General features: G+C 46.3%; 1 protein-coding gene across 1 annotated transcript in view; it reads left to right on the forward strand.

Annotated features, from left to right (window-relative positions):
* The first annotated feature begins 1628 nt into the window (after positions 1-1628).
* LOC130124059 (receptor-type tyrosine-protein phosphatase delta-like) overlaps positions 1629-17054 on the forward strand; it is a 99245-nt gene continuing 83819 nt past the window's right edge. Inside the window, exon 1 of the mRNA XM_056293441.1 lies at positions 1629-1931. The gene's annotated coding sequence lies outside the window, so the exon portion shown is untranslated. The remainder of the gene's footprint in view (positions 1932-17054) is intronic.

Consider the following 17054-nt stretch of genomic DNA (forward strand, 5'->3'; position numbering starts at 1 on the left):
TCAGCCAAAACATTAAAACCACCTGCCTAATATTGTGTAGGCCCCCGTCGTGTCGCTCTGAACCGTCGAGGCATGGACTCCCACAAGACCTCTGAAGGTGTCCTCTGGTATCTGGCACCAAGACGTTAGCAGCAGATCCTTTAACTCCTGTAAGTTGCAAGGTGGGGCCTCCATGGATCAGACGTGTTTTTCCAGCACATCCCACAGATGCTCGATCAGATTGAGATCTGGGGAATTTGTAGGCCCAAGACAACACCTTGAACTCTGTCATGTTCCTTAAACCACCCCTGAACAATGTTTGCAGTGTGGCAGGGTGCATTATCCTGCTGAAAGAGGCCACTGCCATCAGGGAATACCACTGCCATCAGGGAATACCGTTGCCATGAAGGGGTGTACTTGGTCTTCAACAATGTTTTGGTAGGTGGTATGTTTCAAAGTAACATCCACATGAATGCCAGGACCCAAGGTTTCCCAACAGAACATTGCCAGAGCCATCACACTGCCTCCACCGGCTCGCCTTCTTCCCATAGTGCATCCTGGTATCAATACTTCCCCGGGTAAACAATGCACATGCACCCGGCCATCCCCATGATGTAAAAGAAAATGTGATTCGTCAGACCAGGCCACCCATTCACCACTCCATGGTCTAGTTCTGATGCTCATGTGCCGATTGTAGGCACTTTTGGTGGTGGACAGGGGGCATCATGGGCCCTCTGAACAGTCTGCAGCTACACAGCCCCATTCACAGCAAGCTGTGATGCACTGTGTGTTCTGACACCTGTCTATCATAGCCACCATCTACTTTATCAGCAGTTTGAGCTACAGTAGCTCATCTGTGGGATCGGACCAGACGGGCTAACCTTCACTCCCCATGCACGTTAATGAGCCTTGGCGCCCATGACCCTGTCACCAGTTCACCGGTTGTCCTTCTTTGGAGCACATATGGTAGATACTAACCACTGTATACCAGGAACACCCCAAAAGACCTCCTGCTTTGGAGATGCTCTGACCCAGTCGTCTAGCCATCACAATTTGGCCCTTGTCAAAGTCGCTCCGATCCTTGTGCTTGCCCATTTTTCCTGCTTCCAACACAACAACAAGAACTGACTGTTCACTTGCTGCCTAATATAGCCCACCCCTTGACAGGTGCCACTGTAACAAGATAATGTTATTCACTTACCTGTCATTGGTTTTAATGTTTTGGCTGATCGGTGTACATCTACATATATTTGCAGATAGAGAGAGACAGACATGTATGATGAAGCCCAGATCTCTTAGCTCTGGCTTGGTATATCCCTACCTACAACTATAATTAATCCATATTAGTCCTGTAGTTATTATTAGAATTTGCAGGGTTTCAACCCCTTATTCTGACCCACGGGGAATGTAAAGCCTTTAGCAGTAAAGACTGCCAGTACAAAACGTCCAACCCGCCTCAGCAGCCACCTCTTCAGCACTAGTCAGCGGTCCAGCGCCAGGGTAATGTAATGGGGGGTGATGGGGGATACGGTTGCTATTGGAGATCTCGACTGCATCACGTCATGTGAGTGGGAGGGGGAGGGCTCCGGTGTGTGAGATAGAGAGGGGAGGGGGGGTGAGCGAAGAGGAGAGAGAGGAAGAGGAAGAGAAGAGGGCATTAAGGAGGAAAGCAGGGAGTATCAATGACATCAACCACCAGTATCTACGGCCGCGCGACCAGCGATGCTCCCCCGGCAGCAGGGCTGTTCGCCGTGACCCGCGGTGGTCCCGAGAAGTCGACCGGGTAGTTGCAGAACGTCGGCGATGTGCGCATCGTTGCCAAAGGCAGATCCTTGAGGGGGAAACTCTGGATTTACCTGCTATTTTCCGTGTTTCCGAGGGCGCTTCGAGTTGCAGACCTATCCCACATGCATTCACCTGCCAGCGCAGAGGACGGGGCACTTCCTACCAAGGTAACCCAGCTCGATGAAGGCGCGCAGTGGCTGTGTGCAGCGCGACCTCACCCAGATCGCTTATTCCCACATGTCAGACGGACAAAGAATAAAAATAAAATAAAAACCTTTTCGCATCTAATGGGACACGTGTAGCGCTGAGTTTAAACTGCGCCGTTTATAGGCGACGTGTCCTCGTCACTACATGTTATCCTCGGGCGTTTGTGACTTTGTTTTAATGGTTTGGTTTGGGTCGAATGGGGGGGGGGGAGCCCGTGCGCGCGCGCGTGTGTGTGTGTGTGCGCGCGCGTGTAGTTCGCCTGGTCGGCAACAGAGCGCGCGCGTCCCCCTTAACCGCCCCCCCCTCTCCCGGCCGCCGCCGCCGCGCGCGCGGAGCCCCAGCAGCAGATTGGCAGAGCGTCTCCTTTGTTCCACATCCAGTTCGTTGCTCATCACATTTAGAAATGACTGATATACTTCATCGTGTCATTTAGTCGGAACAGTTGGACCGACAGCTCAGTCCGGGTTCCGGTTAATACCAAACCTCGCGTTGTCTCCCCTTCGGACAATTTGCATTTATTGTGCAGTTGGGCCAAATGAAAGCGGGGCGCCAGGTGGCGAGGCGGATGGACTTATTCAAATAGGCTGCTCTCCAGACAATGGAGGGACTGCACCTATACGGCTGAGCATCTGTTTCCCTGCATGATGTATAATTTAAAACCAGCCCATCGCTGTATTATGTGGCCATTGGCCCGTTTACAGTCTCATCGGATATAGATTTGCCATATGTTTACAGTTACAAGCGGCGGGGGAGGGGGGGTGTATGCTTTTAACGCTGTCAGTCACACACACACACACACACACACACGTTGTAATTTAATGCTACATCGATTCACCCTCACACACTTTTAGGGTTATAGCTTGTCAGGGCCGTAATCAGGAACACTTCATCCGCCTGTTTATGCCTCTACATATCTGCTGAGCGGGGCCAATGTCAACTGGAAAATCAAAGTGTCATATTTCATGTATGAAAAGTCGGGGTGTTTTTTTCCCCCCTCCCCTCACACACACACACACACACACACACACACACACACACACACAGATGGGAAGTTTCCCTGGGGCGCCTTGTGTTTGCTGGTTATTGTTCCAGACCATTTCCACATTCCTAATTATGTTAATCATCCGTTTTTACACATGGATTCATCTCCACTGAAGACCCCCCCGCCGCCTTTTTTGGCCTCTGCGATTTCTACTCCACTTCTCAGCATCACTGGAGACACACACACACACACACACACACACACACACACACACACACACACACACACACACACACACACACACACACACACACATACATAAACACACACACACACACACACACACACACACACACACACACCAGTCCCTCAGCAAAATGGGACAGCGAGACAATCATTCAAATCCCCTCTGCCCCAGTATCTGACAAGCAGATCAGGTATCTGTGTCAAGAGATGCACGCCCCCTCAGGTATTCATTGTTAGGGACAGTGGCTTATAAGCCAGTGACGGTGTCTACTGACTTCGTGCAGCATCCCATAGGGTTCATCCACGGGCGTCAGTGATCCCCTGCCTCTTCTCAGCAGAAATAACTTCGCATCGACTGGAAATATGGGATGACACCCAATACCCGTGGAGCAGCTTTGGTTTCTACCAGAGCTGGTACTGACTGAGCTCTGTTGATTCTCTATGCTGGCAATGGAAACATGTCAACAGCCACCACTGCACCGGCCAGGAAAGTCTGGGGCTTGGGGTTGCTGCATTTCCTTCGTGACAAGTGTATTTGAACTGGTGCTGCACACTGGTGGTGATGGGAGTCAAAATGGTGAATAAGCACTTCTCCGTAGTCTGGACGTCAGATGCACCATCTAGTAGGTGTATATATGTGGTTGCAGCTTTCTGCATTGTAGAGGGCTTGAGCCACATCAACATGTAACCAGAATGGCACATGCAGGTGTGTGGTGTGCGTGCGTGCACGGGCACGCGCGTGTGCGTGCGTGCGTGCGCGCGCGTGTGTGAGTGAAAGCTAAGAGATAGGTTGTGACTTGACTGATGCCCTTCTCCAGATGAATCAGAGATTCTGATGTGTCAGCAGGGATGAATAATGCACACTGATCAACAACCCCTCTTTTCTTCCTCTCCTCTCCACCTCTCGGCTCCAGCACTCATCTCTCCTTTTTTTTCTCTTTTCATCAGCATTGCCACATCTGAAGAACCTCCACTTTTCTTTTGAACACCTCCCTTCCACTCCTACAAAAATCAGACATCGTCCTTCGTTACCGCTGCATCCACCACCACCCCCCGGTCTTCGCTCTCAACTTTCCTCTCTGCCCTCACACTCCTCCGTCTCCAGAAGAAGGAGAAATACGCGTCTCCGTGCTTGGCATCTTGTTGATAATTTGCAGTATAAATGCGTTAAACGTGTTGACGCTCAGCTCATTATCCAATCACGGCAGGGGGAAGTGCAGCGGTTGACTCGTCTTGACAGTTACATCCCTGAATGACAGGAGTCATTAAGGGCGGAGAGGCTGACTGACAAGATGGCTGACATAGCACAAGACAAACTGCCTAATCAGAACTGGGGGTGGGGAGCACTCGCCGCTAACTGGCACTAAATGTTCAAGCCCCAGAATGTTCTATGCACCCGCTTTCAACCGAGTGACAAGCCTTAAGAGTATTTTCGTCTCTTTGAAGGAGGAAAACCCTCGTTTTGCACCATCTTTGCGGCGCGTGCTCTGCAACATTTGTGCTGCGCGGCTGCACAAATGTTGCAGAGCACGAGGAAAAGTAAGTGTGATATGTCTGGCCAGCCTTAGCCGGGGGGGGGGTCATATGGACCTTTCTGCATAGATAACAATACTGTATCTTCATCTAATCCACACTATTTGTTATGAATGGTATTAACAGTAATGATATCAATATGAATATAAATTCACTGTCTTTTTGTCAAACCCCAGATTGCATCTCCCCGTCTCTAAAGAAACTGTTTGTTGGCCTTCAAAAAAAAGAAAAAATCCTCCGTCCGACCGAGCCAGTCTGACATTACCATGACCCACAGGCTTTCCTGCTGGACCCGAAAGCTGCGTCTGTTTGAGAAAGATAAAGACAAATAGAGCAGAGTAGACCCCAGAGCTCTGCTGCGTACTCAGACTTGGTGTGGCCTTTTTAATTTGGTTTTTCACGGACCCGAGACAAGGAGATGTTTTGATATTTACTCAACAAAAGAACTTCTTTTAATTAGGAGAACAGCTCTGCAGACCTTTACTGCGCAGGCTGGGGGAGGAGGAGAGGAGAGGGGAGGGGAGGGAGGGGTGCAAACAGAGTAAAGACATCATTTGCATTGCATCATCGCCCCTCACGGCTTCACAAGTATAAGGTCAGAAACTGAAGTCGGTGGGAACAATTAACGTGTGTGTGTGTGCGCGCGCGTGTGTGTGTGTGTGTGTGTGTGTGTGTGTGTGTGTGTGTGTGTGTGTGTGTGTGTGTGTGTGTGTGTGTGTGTGTGTGTGTGTGTGTGTGTGTGTGTGTGTGTGTTTGAGAGAGATGGGGGGGGAGTCAGAGAGTGGGTGTACGGCTATTTAGCGCGGCTGTTGACTATTTCATGATATCTTGACCCGTTAAATCAGCGACGCTGTGTTGTTTGACGTCACGCGTTTCCCATGTGCGGCACGCCACCAGTTCTTCCTAAAAGGGCTGCCTGCACGTGCCATGAGGTGACGGGGCAAATGGGGTATTCGTCGTTTGGCTGGCGATATGTGAGCGACGTCCCGCCGCCTATGTGAGTGAGACCGGTGCTCCTGACAAGCATTTCATCTCTCACTCACAGGGACAAACTTAATCTGATTTGGGCATCAGAGGACAAAGGCTCCCCCCCACCCCCCCACCCATCCCATTACACCGGCTTTCAATTCTATTCACAAGTTTATGGTCCCTTAAGGAGGAATTCATTTGGCGTCTCAAATCTCATCTCCACCAGGAAGCAGTGGTTAGTGGTTAGTGACAAAACTGCCATGGCCGGCTGCCTTTGTAGCAAGTAAATACGATTTGTTCGCCGGCATGTTATCCTTCAAAATTCAACCATGCTACTCATTCAGCGGTGAATTAGGGGGGGGGGGGGTTCGCTTCCAGTTAAATTGCTAGCCCTCTTCCGACCGCGGAGTGGTGAATTGCCCTAAACTAAAGGGCAGGTACAGAGTGGGAGAGGGGTATTAGATGTGCTCTGATACAGAGAGGACGCTATAGACGAGTCTGTTGTTGTTCTGGCACAGCTCCGCAGCGCTGAGAGATAACGAGCTCCCGCAGGAGCAGATCATGTGACCACGTCGGACAGGCGATACCATGGCACCGCCGCCGTGGGAGAGATCTGGATTCTGGGTAAACACAACAAAGTTCCCCGGGAAATTAATAAATACCTCCCACGGGAGCGGGACGCGTTCACTGAGGTCTTGAATTGATGAATGGACGACTTCTCGAATACGCGGTACAGGTGGGGCTAACGGTGAATGGGCGGTGCAGGTTACTCGTTGTCTACGGCTATTCGCGGCCTTCGGGGCTGCACTGAGAACCCCACTCGGTATCTGAAGGGTCACCAACGGGCTTCCGCGGTGCAACATGCAGCACGACTACCCAATCAGCACGCATAGTTAATCAATACGTGCTTATACCAGTGGGTGATATGTTTCTGCTTATGCTTACAAGATATGGCCTGTAAATTGTCTTAACATGACAGCGCTTCCTCTAGTGTCTAATCATAAATGACTAATGACTAATCTGCGCGTGCTTTTCTAAAGAAATTATATTGGATGGGAGGAAGGGAAAAAAATTAATGGAAGCGAATAATGATGGCGAGAATGATGTCAGCGAGGTCCAAGAAAATGGTGTTCGCTGTTGTCGGAGAGACATCTTCCTGCTCCCGAAGAAGCTCGCTAATAGGCTACGCTGTCTTCTGGCTGGCAGCCTTTCACATGTGGGCTCCGATTGATGGGATCTTAATCAGTCTCTTTAGTGAGGAATGACGCCGAAGCTCCAAGGGATGACAACGGCATGAACATGGGAGAAACAGATAGATAGATAGATAGATAGATAGATAGATAGATAGATAGATAGATAGATAGATAGATAGATAGATAGATAGATAGATAGATAGATGGATAGACGGATAGACGGATGGACAGACAGACAGACAGACAGACAGACAGACAGATAGATAGACAGACAGATAGATAGATAGATAGATAGATAGATAGATAGATAGATAGATAGATAGATAGATAGATAGATAGATAGATAGATAGATAGATAGATAGATAGATAGATAGGTTTTTGAATTCATGCTATTTAGTCTTTCATTTTAAGCAGTGCTTTTATGCAATGCCTCTTTTATCATCTGCCAGGACCAGTCAGGATTCAAGGCTGCACATGCAAGCGCATAATTATGTGACTATCAGTATGTATATACAGTTCCCTCCCCTGCTAGGATAAAGGTCTGTGCCAAGCTGAGACATGCTAATTGGACATTGAGCTGACAAGACCTCAACCATCAGCCTGTCTAATGAGCCACGGCACAGACTACTGTCTGCTATTGATATCTAAGAGAAGGCAACAAGAGGGAAAAAATGTTGGCGTGTTTCGCTAGATGTTCGGATTTTGCAAACCAAGTTGGTGTGTGTGTGTGTGTGTTTTGTGGTTGGATCATGTTAGGACATGCGTCTAATAAACAATGGGGCATGTTTGCGTGACGTCACACGTGTTTTCAATACGAGGCCGCGGCCATGTTGGAGGACTTAGTGACGATGTACACACGAAACTAATGCTATCTGCAGCTAAACTCGAAGGAGATGTGAAAAGTCGCTACCAAGAGAAAATATATAAAAAATTGAAATGGATCCACTGCTCATTCCTGCTCAGAAGTTCAGTCCAGAATGTCCACCACCAATCCAATCTTGTGACATTCTTTCATATTGTAGCGAATTGGGGGGGTGGGCAGCCCGGGAACCGTCGCCACAGCCGAGACGCGAACCCGTATCTCCCGCTCCGCAAGCGATAATGTTAACCAGTCGACTAAAGGGTCCGACCCGTTAGTCAAGGACCAACGTGTCTACTTATCCATGCACGTTACACTATCTTGTTCTGGACACGAGCACAAAAAAAAAATCAGTTCAAAGTATTTCGAAGCGTTCAAGCCTACAATCACGTGGTTTCTGGGTTTATATGTTCTTGGTTGTGTAACCGGTTATTTTCTTGCCCGATGCGATACGGGGTATACTGCACCACAAGGCGACATCACTAACCGCTCGGCTAAAGGGTCAGACCCGTTAGCTAGGGACTAACGTGTCTTATTAGTAGTTTACAGTTGTATTATAAAAAAGACATGTTTTGGTTGCGAAAGTTAGGCATTCTCAACGGATGAATGATCCACTTGTCCGGCTATGGATCATAACAACTGATGATGGTGTAGTTCAGTGGTGCCCAACCCTGCTGCTACCCTCCTGCCGGTTTTCACTCCCTGATTTAACACATCTGATTCAATTAATGAAGGTCTTGGTCAATAGGTAATTTAGTAGAATCGGGTGTGTTAAATTAGAGTTGGAGTGGGGAAATGGCAGGATGGTAGCTCTCCAGGAGCAGGGTTGGGCACCACTGGTGTAGTTCTTTCTGCCCACTGTACTGGTTGTATGGCCGGATTGGGTGAATGTTGCTCGGACATAGCGAGTGTCTTGTTTTGTGTAGAAGTGTGGATACGACTTAATGGCAAATTATCATACACTCAGGGGAAATGTACATGGCTTTTGCGTTCATATGTCTAGCACGTTGATTATGCAGAGGTAAATGCCATTCGTTTTAAATCTGCCAAAAAACTGAAGGAGGATATGGAGCACTCATTAAAGAGAAGCACATCAATGAAGCTGCAACTACAGAGAAGAGCTCTAAGAAGGCAACAGACATTACAGAGCCAAGTAAAGCTGAACTCGGGAGAGTTTGACAGCTGTAGAGTTATGGTGTGGTCACTCTAAATTACAGGCGAGGACTTATGACGCGCACAAGTGGCGACCTCAGTGGTAACGTAGCACGGAAGGGTGGTGAAAAGCAGTTCGAGTGTGTAAAACTTAACCAGTCTACTGTGGAGTTTATTGGCACGCTACAACAGCTCTGAATCAATGCAAGGTGTAGAGCCTAAATGCAGTTTATTGATAAAATATAAATATTTGACTAATTAGCATGAAATGATTTACAGTAATGCAACAATTGTTTGATTCCTTGCATATAAAAGGTTTGTGAATAATTTAAAATGTATAAAAGATCTCGTTTATGTTACATTTGTAATATTTGGGAATAGGCGACTATAACTGTTGCTTCCTAGTAACTGCATGCAGCTTTAATTGTCGTTTGAGACTCTCGCGAGAAGAGTTGGAGAAGAAAGGGGGTGGAGTCAGGCAAGGAGAGAGTGGAGCCACGGGTTTTTGACCTCTCGGACTCCTGTTCTTGTTAAAAAAACTTTTTTTTTTCTAATCGACAATCGTTCTGTACCAAATATAATGTAATGATCACGCATGAATAGGCTCGGTAGCCCTTAGCTAACGGGTCGGATCCTTTAGTCGACTGGTTAACGTTGTCGCCCGCGGTGCGAGAGATACGGGTTCGCGTCCCGGCTGTGGCGACGGTGCTCCTGCGCCGAACATAGAATTCAATGACGGACCAGTACTTGATAGTCTATGCACGGCTATCTCTCAGCAAGCCAACGTCCCGAGTACCTTGTGAAGAATTACAACGCATTATTACTTCCTGATCTCACAATTCCAACATTCGAGGGTGACCCGCTTGAATATAAATTCTTTATCAGACCTATTGAACATGCAGTTGAAGTCCGCACTAGTGACGATCGCCTACAATTTTTGCTGCAATACACAAGTGGACAACCGCATGAATTGGTTAAGAGCTACATCAACATGGAACCTTCAGCAGGTTATGTTAAAGCAAAACAAATGCTAAAAGAGCGTTTTGGCGATGACTACAAGATAGCAGAAGCCTACATAAAAGGAGGCTTTGGATTGGCAGACAATCAAGCCAAAAGATGGCGCTGCGCTACAGTCCTTCGTGTTATTCCTCATGGGCTGCTCCAACACAACGACAGATATTAGCTACATGGAAGACTTGGACAACACAGCTAACATAAAGGCACTGGCTAACAAGCTGCCATACAAATTCAAAGAAACTTGGAGAAAGTCTGCCTGTGACTTTCAAGAAAAAACAAAGAAAAAAGTGAAGTACAAGGACTTTGTCGACTTTGTCAATAAGTAAGTTATGTGTATATTACACTATGTATATTACACTGTATAATACTCTATGGAAACATAAAAGAAACCACCACAAGCATGAGAGACCCAGTCCGACAGGAACCAAAACGACAATATGCAGAGACACTCAAACCAAAGAAAGTATTCACAACAGCTGTTGTCCCCCCCAAGAACCGAAAACAAAGTCAAGACAGAAAACGACAAACAAGCAACACCAAAAACACAAACTGTCTCAGTGGACGCAAACAGCAAGCCTTGTGTTTATTGCAAAGGAAAGCAACACAGCCTCACAGTCTGCAGAAAATTCAAAAGCAAGCCACACAAAGAAAAGAGTGACCTCTTGAGAAGCAAAGGTCTGTGTTTTGCATGTTTGAAACATGGTCACATGAGTAACAGCTGCAAAGAGAAATTTCAATGTCAAGAATGCTCTAGACTGCATCCCATACTGCTGCACATGAACACTAGTGACTCGAAAGAAGAAACGGCAAAAGAAAGTTGTGAACAGCAATCCGTATCAAGTGCCCTTGTACAAATGACAGAAACTTTTGGCATCACTGGGGCCGGTAAGGAAGATTGTGCTCTTTCAACCATTCCAGTGTATGTCAAGGAACAAAAGGGAACCAAGGTAGTGACAGCATTTTTGGACCCAGGTAGCGCAGCTATCTTCACTACAGAGTCACTGATAAAGCAACTTAGTGTGAATGGACACAATACAAGCATTGCGTTGCAAACAATGGGAAATTAATCAGTTGTGAACACTTGCATTGTGACTGAACTGGAAATCAGTAGCCTGGATGAAAATCAGTTTATCAAACTTTCAGAGGTGTTTTCACAGAAAACCATCCCTATAACCAAAGATAATATTCCCCGCCAAGAGGACGTGAACAGTTGGCCTCACCTAAAGGAGGTGAAACTTCCCACTATCCAAGCAGAGGTTGGATTACTCATAGGAGCAAATGTTCCCAAGGCAATGGAGCCACTAAAAGTGGTCAGCAGCATGGATGGTGGACCATACGTCGTGAGAACAATATTAGGCTGGACGATAAATGGCCCACTCAGAGGTAGAAGCGATATAATGGAGACAAACAAATAGATAGAAGTAACTGCAAATTGAATCTCAGTAGCCAAACTAGAAGAGCTCTGGCAACTGCAGTTCAAACAGGACTTTCCTGATGCTGGACAAAACGAGGGCATCGAAATGTCCAAGGATGATCACCAGTTTATTAACATGGTGTCCCAATCCTCAAAACTTGAGGATGGTTATTACAGTGTTTGCCCTCCGGTGAGGAATAAGTCATTGTGTATGCCAAATAACAGATCAGTTGCCAAGCAACGTGCGCTGAACCTACGGAAAAGATTCTCTAGAGGTGTCAGGTTTTATACAGAATATGTTGTATTCATGGATGACATCCTCAAGAAAGGCTACGCGGTGAAGCTCAACAGTTCTGAACGTGAGCCAACTGAGGGGCGAACATGGTATCAGCCTCACCATGGAGATCAGACATCCAGTCAAGCAAAAACTGTGTGTTGTCTTTGACTGCGGAGCAAGCTTTCGAGGAACATTGCTGAACCAACAGCTCCTGCAAGGACCAAACCTAACAAGCTCACTAGTGGTGGTCCTCATGAGATTCCAACAAGAGACTGTGGCGGTTATGGCCGACGTGGAGGCCATGTTCCACCAGGTCAGAGTCAGCAATGAAGACACGGATCTCTTCATGTTTCTCTGGTGGCCTGATGGGAACTACGAGCAGGTGCTTGTTGAACACAAGATGTTGGTCTACATCTTTCGGGCAACATCATCGCCAAGTGTTGCAACCTTTGCACTTCTGAAATGTGCAACAGATTTTGAGGATGAATTTGGTAAAGAAGCTGCCAAAACAGTCAAAAGGAATTTTTATGTAGACTGTCTTAAGTCAACTACTGATGAAGATACAGCAATTGCCCTTTGCACTGACTTGAGGAGCATGTTGGCGAAAGGTGGATTTCAACTAACAAATGGTTGAGCAACAGCCGGAAGTTGCTCAACTCAATTTCCGAAGAGGAAAGAGCACAAGGGTTTCAAGGTCTGGACTTGGATGAAAACAACTTGCCAATAGAGAGGATTGGGAATCCAGTGGTCTGTCGAATCAGATCAGTTCAAGTTCAACCTCAACCTCAAAGACTGACCACACACCAGGAGAGGCCTGATTTCCCTCATCAGTTCCATCTATGACCCATTGGGCTTTCTAACTCCAGTAGTGCTGCCTGCCAAAAGAATCCTGCAAGATTTATGCAGGCAGAAATAGAGTTGGGACGAAGACCTGCCAGACAAAGTCATAAACAGCAGGTCCACTACAAAGGCATCTTCAGACCTCAATGATTTAGAGGCCTTAACGCCCAACCACCTGGTGTTACTTGAGGTCAAGCCCGAATTACCACCAGGAGTATTCAACAAGTGTGGAGGATGACCGGTACGCTAACCGCAGATGGAGGCAAGTCTAGTACCTCACGGACGTCTTCTGGAAACTCTGGTGCAAAGAATACCTCCAGCAGCTCCAAGAACATCAACTATGGTCCACGCCTGGAAGAAACTTCTGTGTCGGTGATGTGGTGCTGACTGTGGATGACACATCACCCAGTAATTCATGGCCACTTGGAAGAATTGTGGAGACTTTTCCTGACAAGAAAGGCCTTGTTCGTCAAGTGAAAGTTCAGACCAAGACCAATGAACTTTGTCGCCCAGTAATGACGCTATGTCTCCTTCAAGAATCTGAGGATAATTGATGAGCTGTTCTGAAGCGAAGTCCTCATTTGGGATGTGGCGAAGAAAGAGAAGGTTTCCTTAGTTAGTTGAACTTTAAGTAGCTTAGCATGTAGGCTCCTTTAAGTTAAATTTTTTTGACTGATTGTTTCAAGGACATTGATAACAATTAAGGGCCAGTAATGTAGGAGCCTAAATGCAGTTTATTGATAAAATATAAAATATAAATATTTGACTAATATCATGCATTGATTTACAGTTCATATTTACAGTAATGCAATAAGTTAATTGTTTCCTTGCACATAAAAGGTGTGTGAATAATTTAAAATGTATAAGATCTCACTTATGTTACATTTGTAATATTTGGGAATAGGAGACTGTAATGGTTGCTTCCTAGCAACTGCATGCACCTTTAGTTGTCTTTTGATACTCTCGCGAGGAGAGTTGGAGAAGAAAGGGGGTGGAGTCAGGCAAGGAGAGAGTGGAGCCACAGTTTTTTGACCTCTCGGACTCCTGTTCTTGTTAACCCATTTTTTTCTCTTTTTTTTTCTTTGCTAATCGATAAATCGTTCTGTACCAAATATATCTTGTGTTGAAGTAAAAAGTTACATTTTACAGGGTGGTCCTGTGGAATTTTTTTTTTCTGATGTGGATATGGTTGAGGAGAGTCATTAGAGTGTCAAGCTAAGGCTTCATTCTTTGGAAACCTACACAAGGTAAAGCACATCTTTCAGTCATTTCACCTTATTCAGAGTCGTTTCTGTCAAAATCAAGAAATGTAAATTCAATCAGAGACCTTTTCGATAAAAAAGTTTACTACTCTGGAGTATAACGAGCTTCTCAAGGAGTGCCACAAAGTAGAACTAAACATCACAGATGAAGAAGTGAAAATCGTGGAAAGGGAAACAATTTCACAATCAAAGGGAGGCTGTTTTTATAAACACAGAGTTGAAAGCGTTGGTTCATCGAAGTGTTATGCAGCTTATCATACTGACCCAGCCCAACCGTTTCAGTCGCTCATCAAGACTATAAGCTACCCAGATGTTTTTAAATTCAGCACAGCATCCACAAGGCATGGATGTGAACACGAGGACCTTGCTATTTCTGAATATGAAAAGTCGATGAAACCTCTGCATAAGAATTTCAAGATTTCAAAATGTGGCACATTTATCAAGAAACTACCCATTTCTCCATAAAACTCCAGACTTCCTTTGTTCCTGTGACTGTTGTGGGGAGGTGAAATGCCCTTTTTGTATTGAGGGTATAGATTTTAAATCATACACTCAAAAGAAATCATGTTTGGAAAAGGTTAGCTCAAAATATGTATTGAAAAGGAACCACATCTATCATTGTCTGGTTCAGCAGCAACTTCATACAGTCAGTCGTTCATACTGTGACTTTGTTGTCTGTGCAAGAAAACATGACAGGTTTGGTTCATGAGAAAATCATGCCAGATCAAAATCCTTGGGATGAGTGTGTACCAAAGTTATCCTTATTTTGGAGGATCTGTGTTTTACCGGAAACACTTGGAAGATGGTACACAAGGAAACAAAATCTGAAAATAGAGAGGAACAGAGACATAGATGGATGTTGTTATTGCAAGCAAAATACGTACATCCAAAGAAATTTTGTTTTGTAAAAACGAATCTTGCCCTGTTTCAAAGTTTCACTTCTCTTTGCCTTTTTATACAGAAAGTTCCAAAGGCATGGTACTGCCCCCACTGCAGAAAACTTCCTGAATTTAAGCCAAAGAAAAGGACAACTAAGTAAAAATCAACAAATGAAAGTTATGCCACAAAGGCAGTGAACTTAGAAAAGATTTGTATTTGTGGAAAAATGCCCAACATCAATGAGAAACTGTTGCAATGCCACAATCAATTTTGTCAACATGGAACATATTTCCATCTTGGCGGTTTAGGCTACAAAAGGTTGCCAAGTAAAGCCAGAACCACTTGGCTTTGCCCACAATGCAAAGTGAGTCCCAAACCGAGAAAAGAAGCTGTTTACATAGAAACAGAATTACCTGCAAATTCTGAACCCGTCTCTGAAGATGAACTAGAGTTATGGTCATGCAGTGAAAACTCTATTATTACCACATTTGTAAATTAAACAAAATGAAGGCATGTCTGATAACGGCGACGATTTTGCTGCTGAAGTGCAATTCACCCACAGCGTTCTTATCCTCCAACATGGCCGACAATACATTTTTGGTGACTTTTGGTCACGTGTTCGAACACACCTTATTTGGTAATAACCGCAGAACGTTCTGCATGCAGTCCTTAGCTACCTCATAGCATACATGCACACTGTTAAATTTCCTCTAACAGACTAAATCAGTGGTTTCTGAGAGTGCATCAATTATGGACAGATCTAAAAGCATTCTAGGGCGTCCGGGTGGCGTGGCGTGGCGGTCTATTCCGTTGCCTACTAACACGGGGATCGGTGGCTCGAATCCCTGTGTTACCTCCGGCATGGTCAGGCGTCCCTACAGACACAATTGGACGTGTCTGCGGGTGGGAAGCCGGATGTGGGTATGGGTCCTGATCGCTGCACTAGCGCCTCCTCTGGTCGATCGGGGCGCCTGTTCGTGGGGGAATAGTGTGATCTTTCCACGCGCTACGTCCCCCTGGCGAAACACCTCACTGTCAGGTGAAAAGAAGCGGCTGGTGACTCCCCATGTATCAGAGGAGACGTGGTTGTCTGCAGCCCTCCCCGGATCGGCAGAGGGGGTGGAGCAGCGACCGGGGCAGCTCGGAAGAGTGGGGTAATTGGCCAGATACATTTGGGGAGTAAAAACAAAAAGAGGGGGTAGGGGGGATAAAAAAAAGGGGAAAAAACATTGTTAAATAATATAACTTTGTGAAAGTAAACCCTACACACAATAACAACTATAAGACAGGTTGTTTTCTCCAGTGTTAATAAGCAATAGTTTAAGGATTATAGCGCATTACCTTCATCCAATCGGATTTGCACAAGCTGACATTTCTTTGGCATTAACTTCACAACACTAGCTATATGTGTTTTGAGCAGAACAGCCTCACTCAGTCTGTGAATGCTGTATGTAGACGGCATTTCCACTGGTCTGATCCTCACTGGTAATCCGCACTGCACGTATGTATTTTGCCATTTGTTGACACAGTTTCCTGTAAAGCGAAAGCCAGTCCATCTGTTGCTGAGCTCATCTGACGGTGAACGCATCCATCACCCGGTGCCTCCGTCCAGCGGTGTTTGTCTGTCTGACCTTGGAGCCCCTTCAAGATGCGTGGGTGTGCATCGTTGGGCCCCTATGGCTCTCTACTGTCCCAGGCTTGCCGAATTTGAGGTCAAAGCCAGACTTTGACTCAGTCAGTTTGGCAGGTTGGGCTAGGGAGGGAGGGAACAAGGTTCCAGACCAGTCACGATTCTCCCTCCGTCCTTACCTCGCTCCCTCTGCCCACAAATGACCGTTTCTCAATCACTGGTCCACTGACAAACAAATCAGTCTTGCGATGCATAAAAAAGGGAGCAGCGATTCCGCCGGGTCAAGTCAGGGGGGCAGGAAAAGTTGTGGTGCTGGAATATAAAATGAATCTAAATGCTAATGCTGGCAAACAGCATATGAAGCAAGGCCGTGATAACTCCTTTACCTCCAGCTATGGGGAAGCAGATGGTTAGAGATCCAGTTGAAGAGGAGGAAATGGAAGCTTTGAGTTGAGCGAGGAAGCGAGGCATGTGTGCACACGGGCAGGCACACAAACACACACACACACACACACACACACACACACACACACACACACACACACAGTCATTATAAAGTGGAGCATTTTGTATCTTTAAAATCTTTAGTGCCATTCCCGTCTCCTTATTCATTTCAGGCACAGCAATCAGGGAATGTAATGGTGGCCATTAGCCAGGCTGGAACCTCCTGTTGTGGGGGATTTTTCGTCCCTATCACTCCTACTTCTTTTGGGGAGTGTAGATTTGAAACCAACAGGGGTGATGATGTCCTGTTCTTGCGGCATCTCTGGTTAGAAATGTTTCTATTTGGGCATCCGGGTGGCGTGGCGGTCTATTCCGTTGCCTACCA

The sequence above is a fragment of the Lampris incognitus genome, chromosome 14, assembly GCF_029633865.1.
Source record: "Lampris incognitus isolate fLamInc1 chromosome 14, fLamInc1.hap2, whole genome shotgun sequence".
Lineage (NCBI taxonomy): Eukaryota > Metazoa > Chordata > Actinopteri > Lampriformes > Lampridae > Lampris > Lampris incognitus.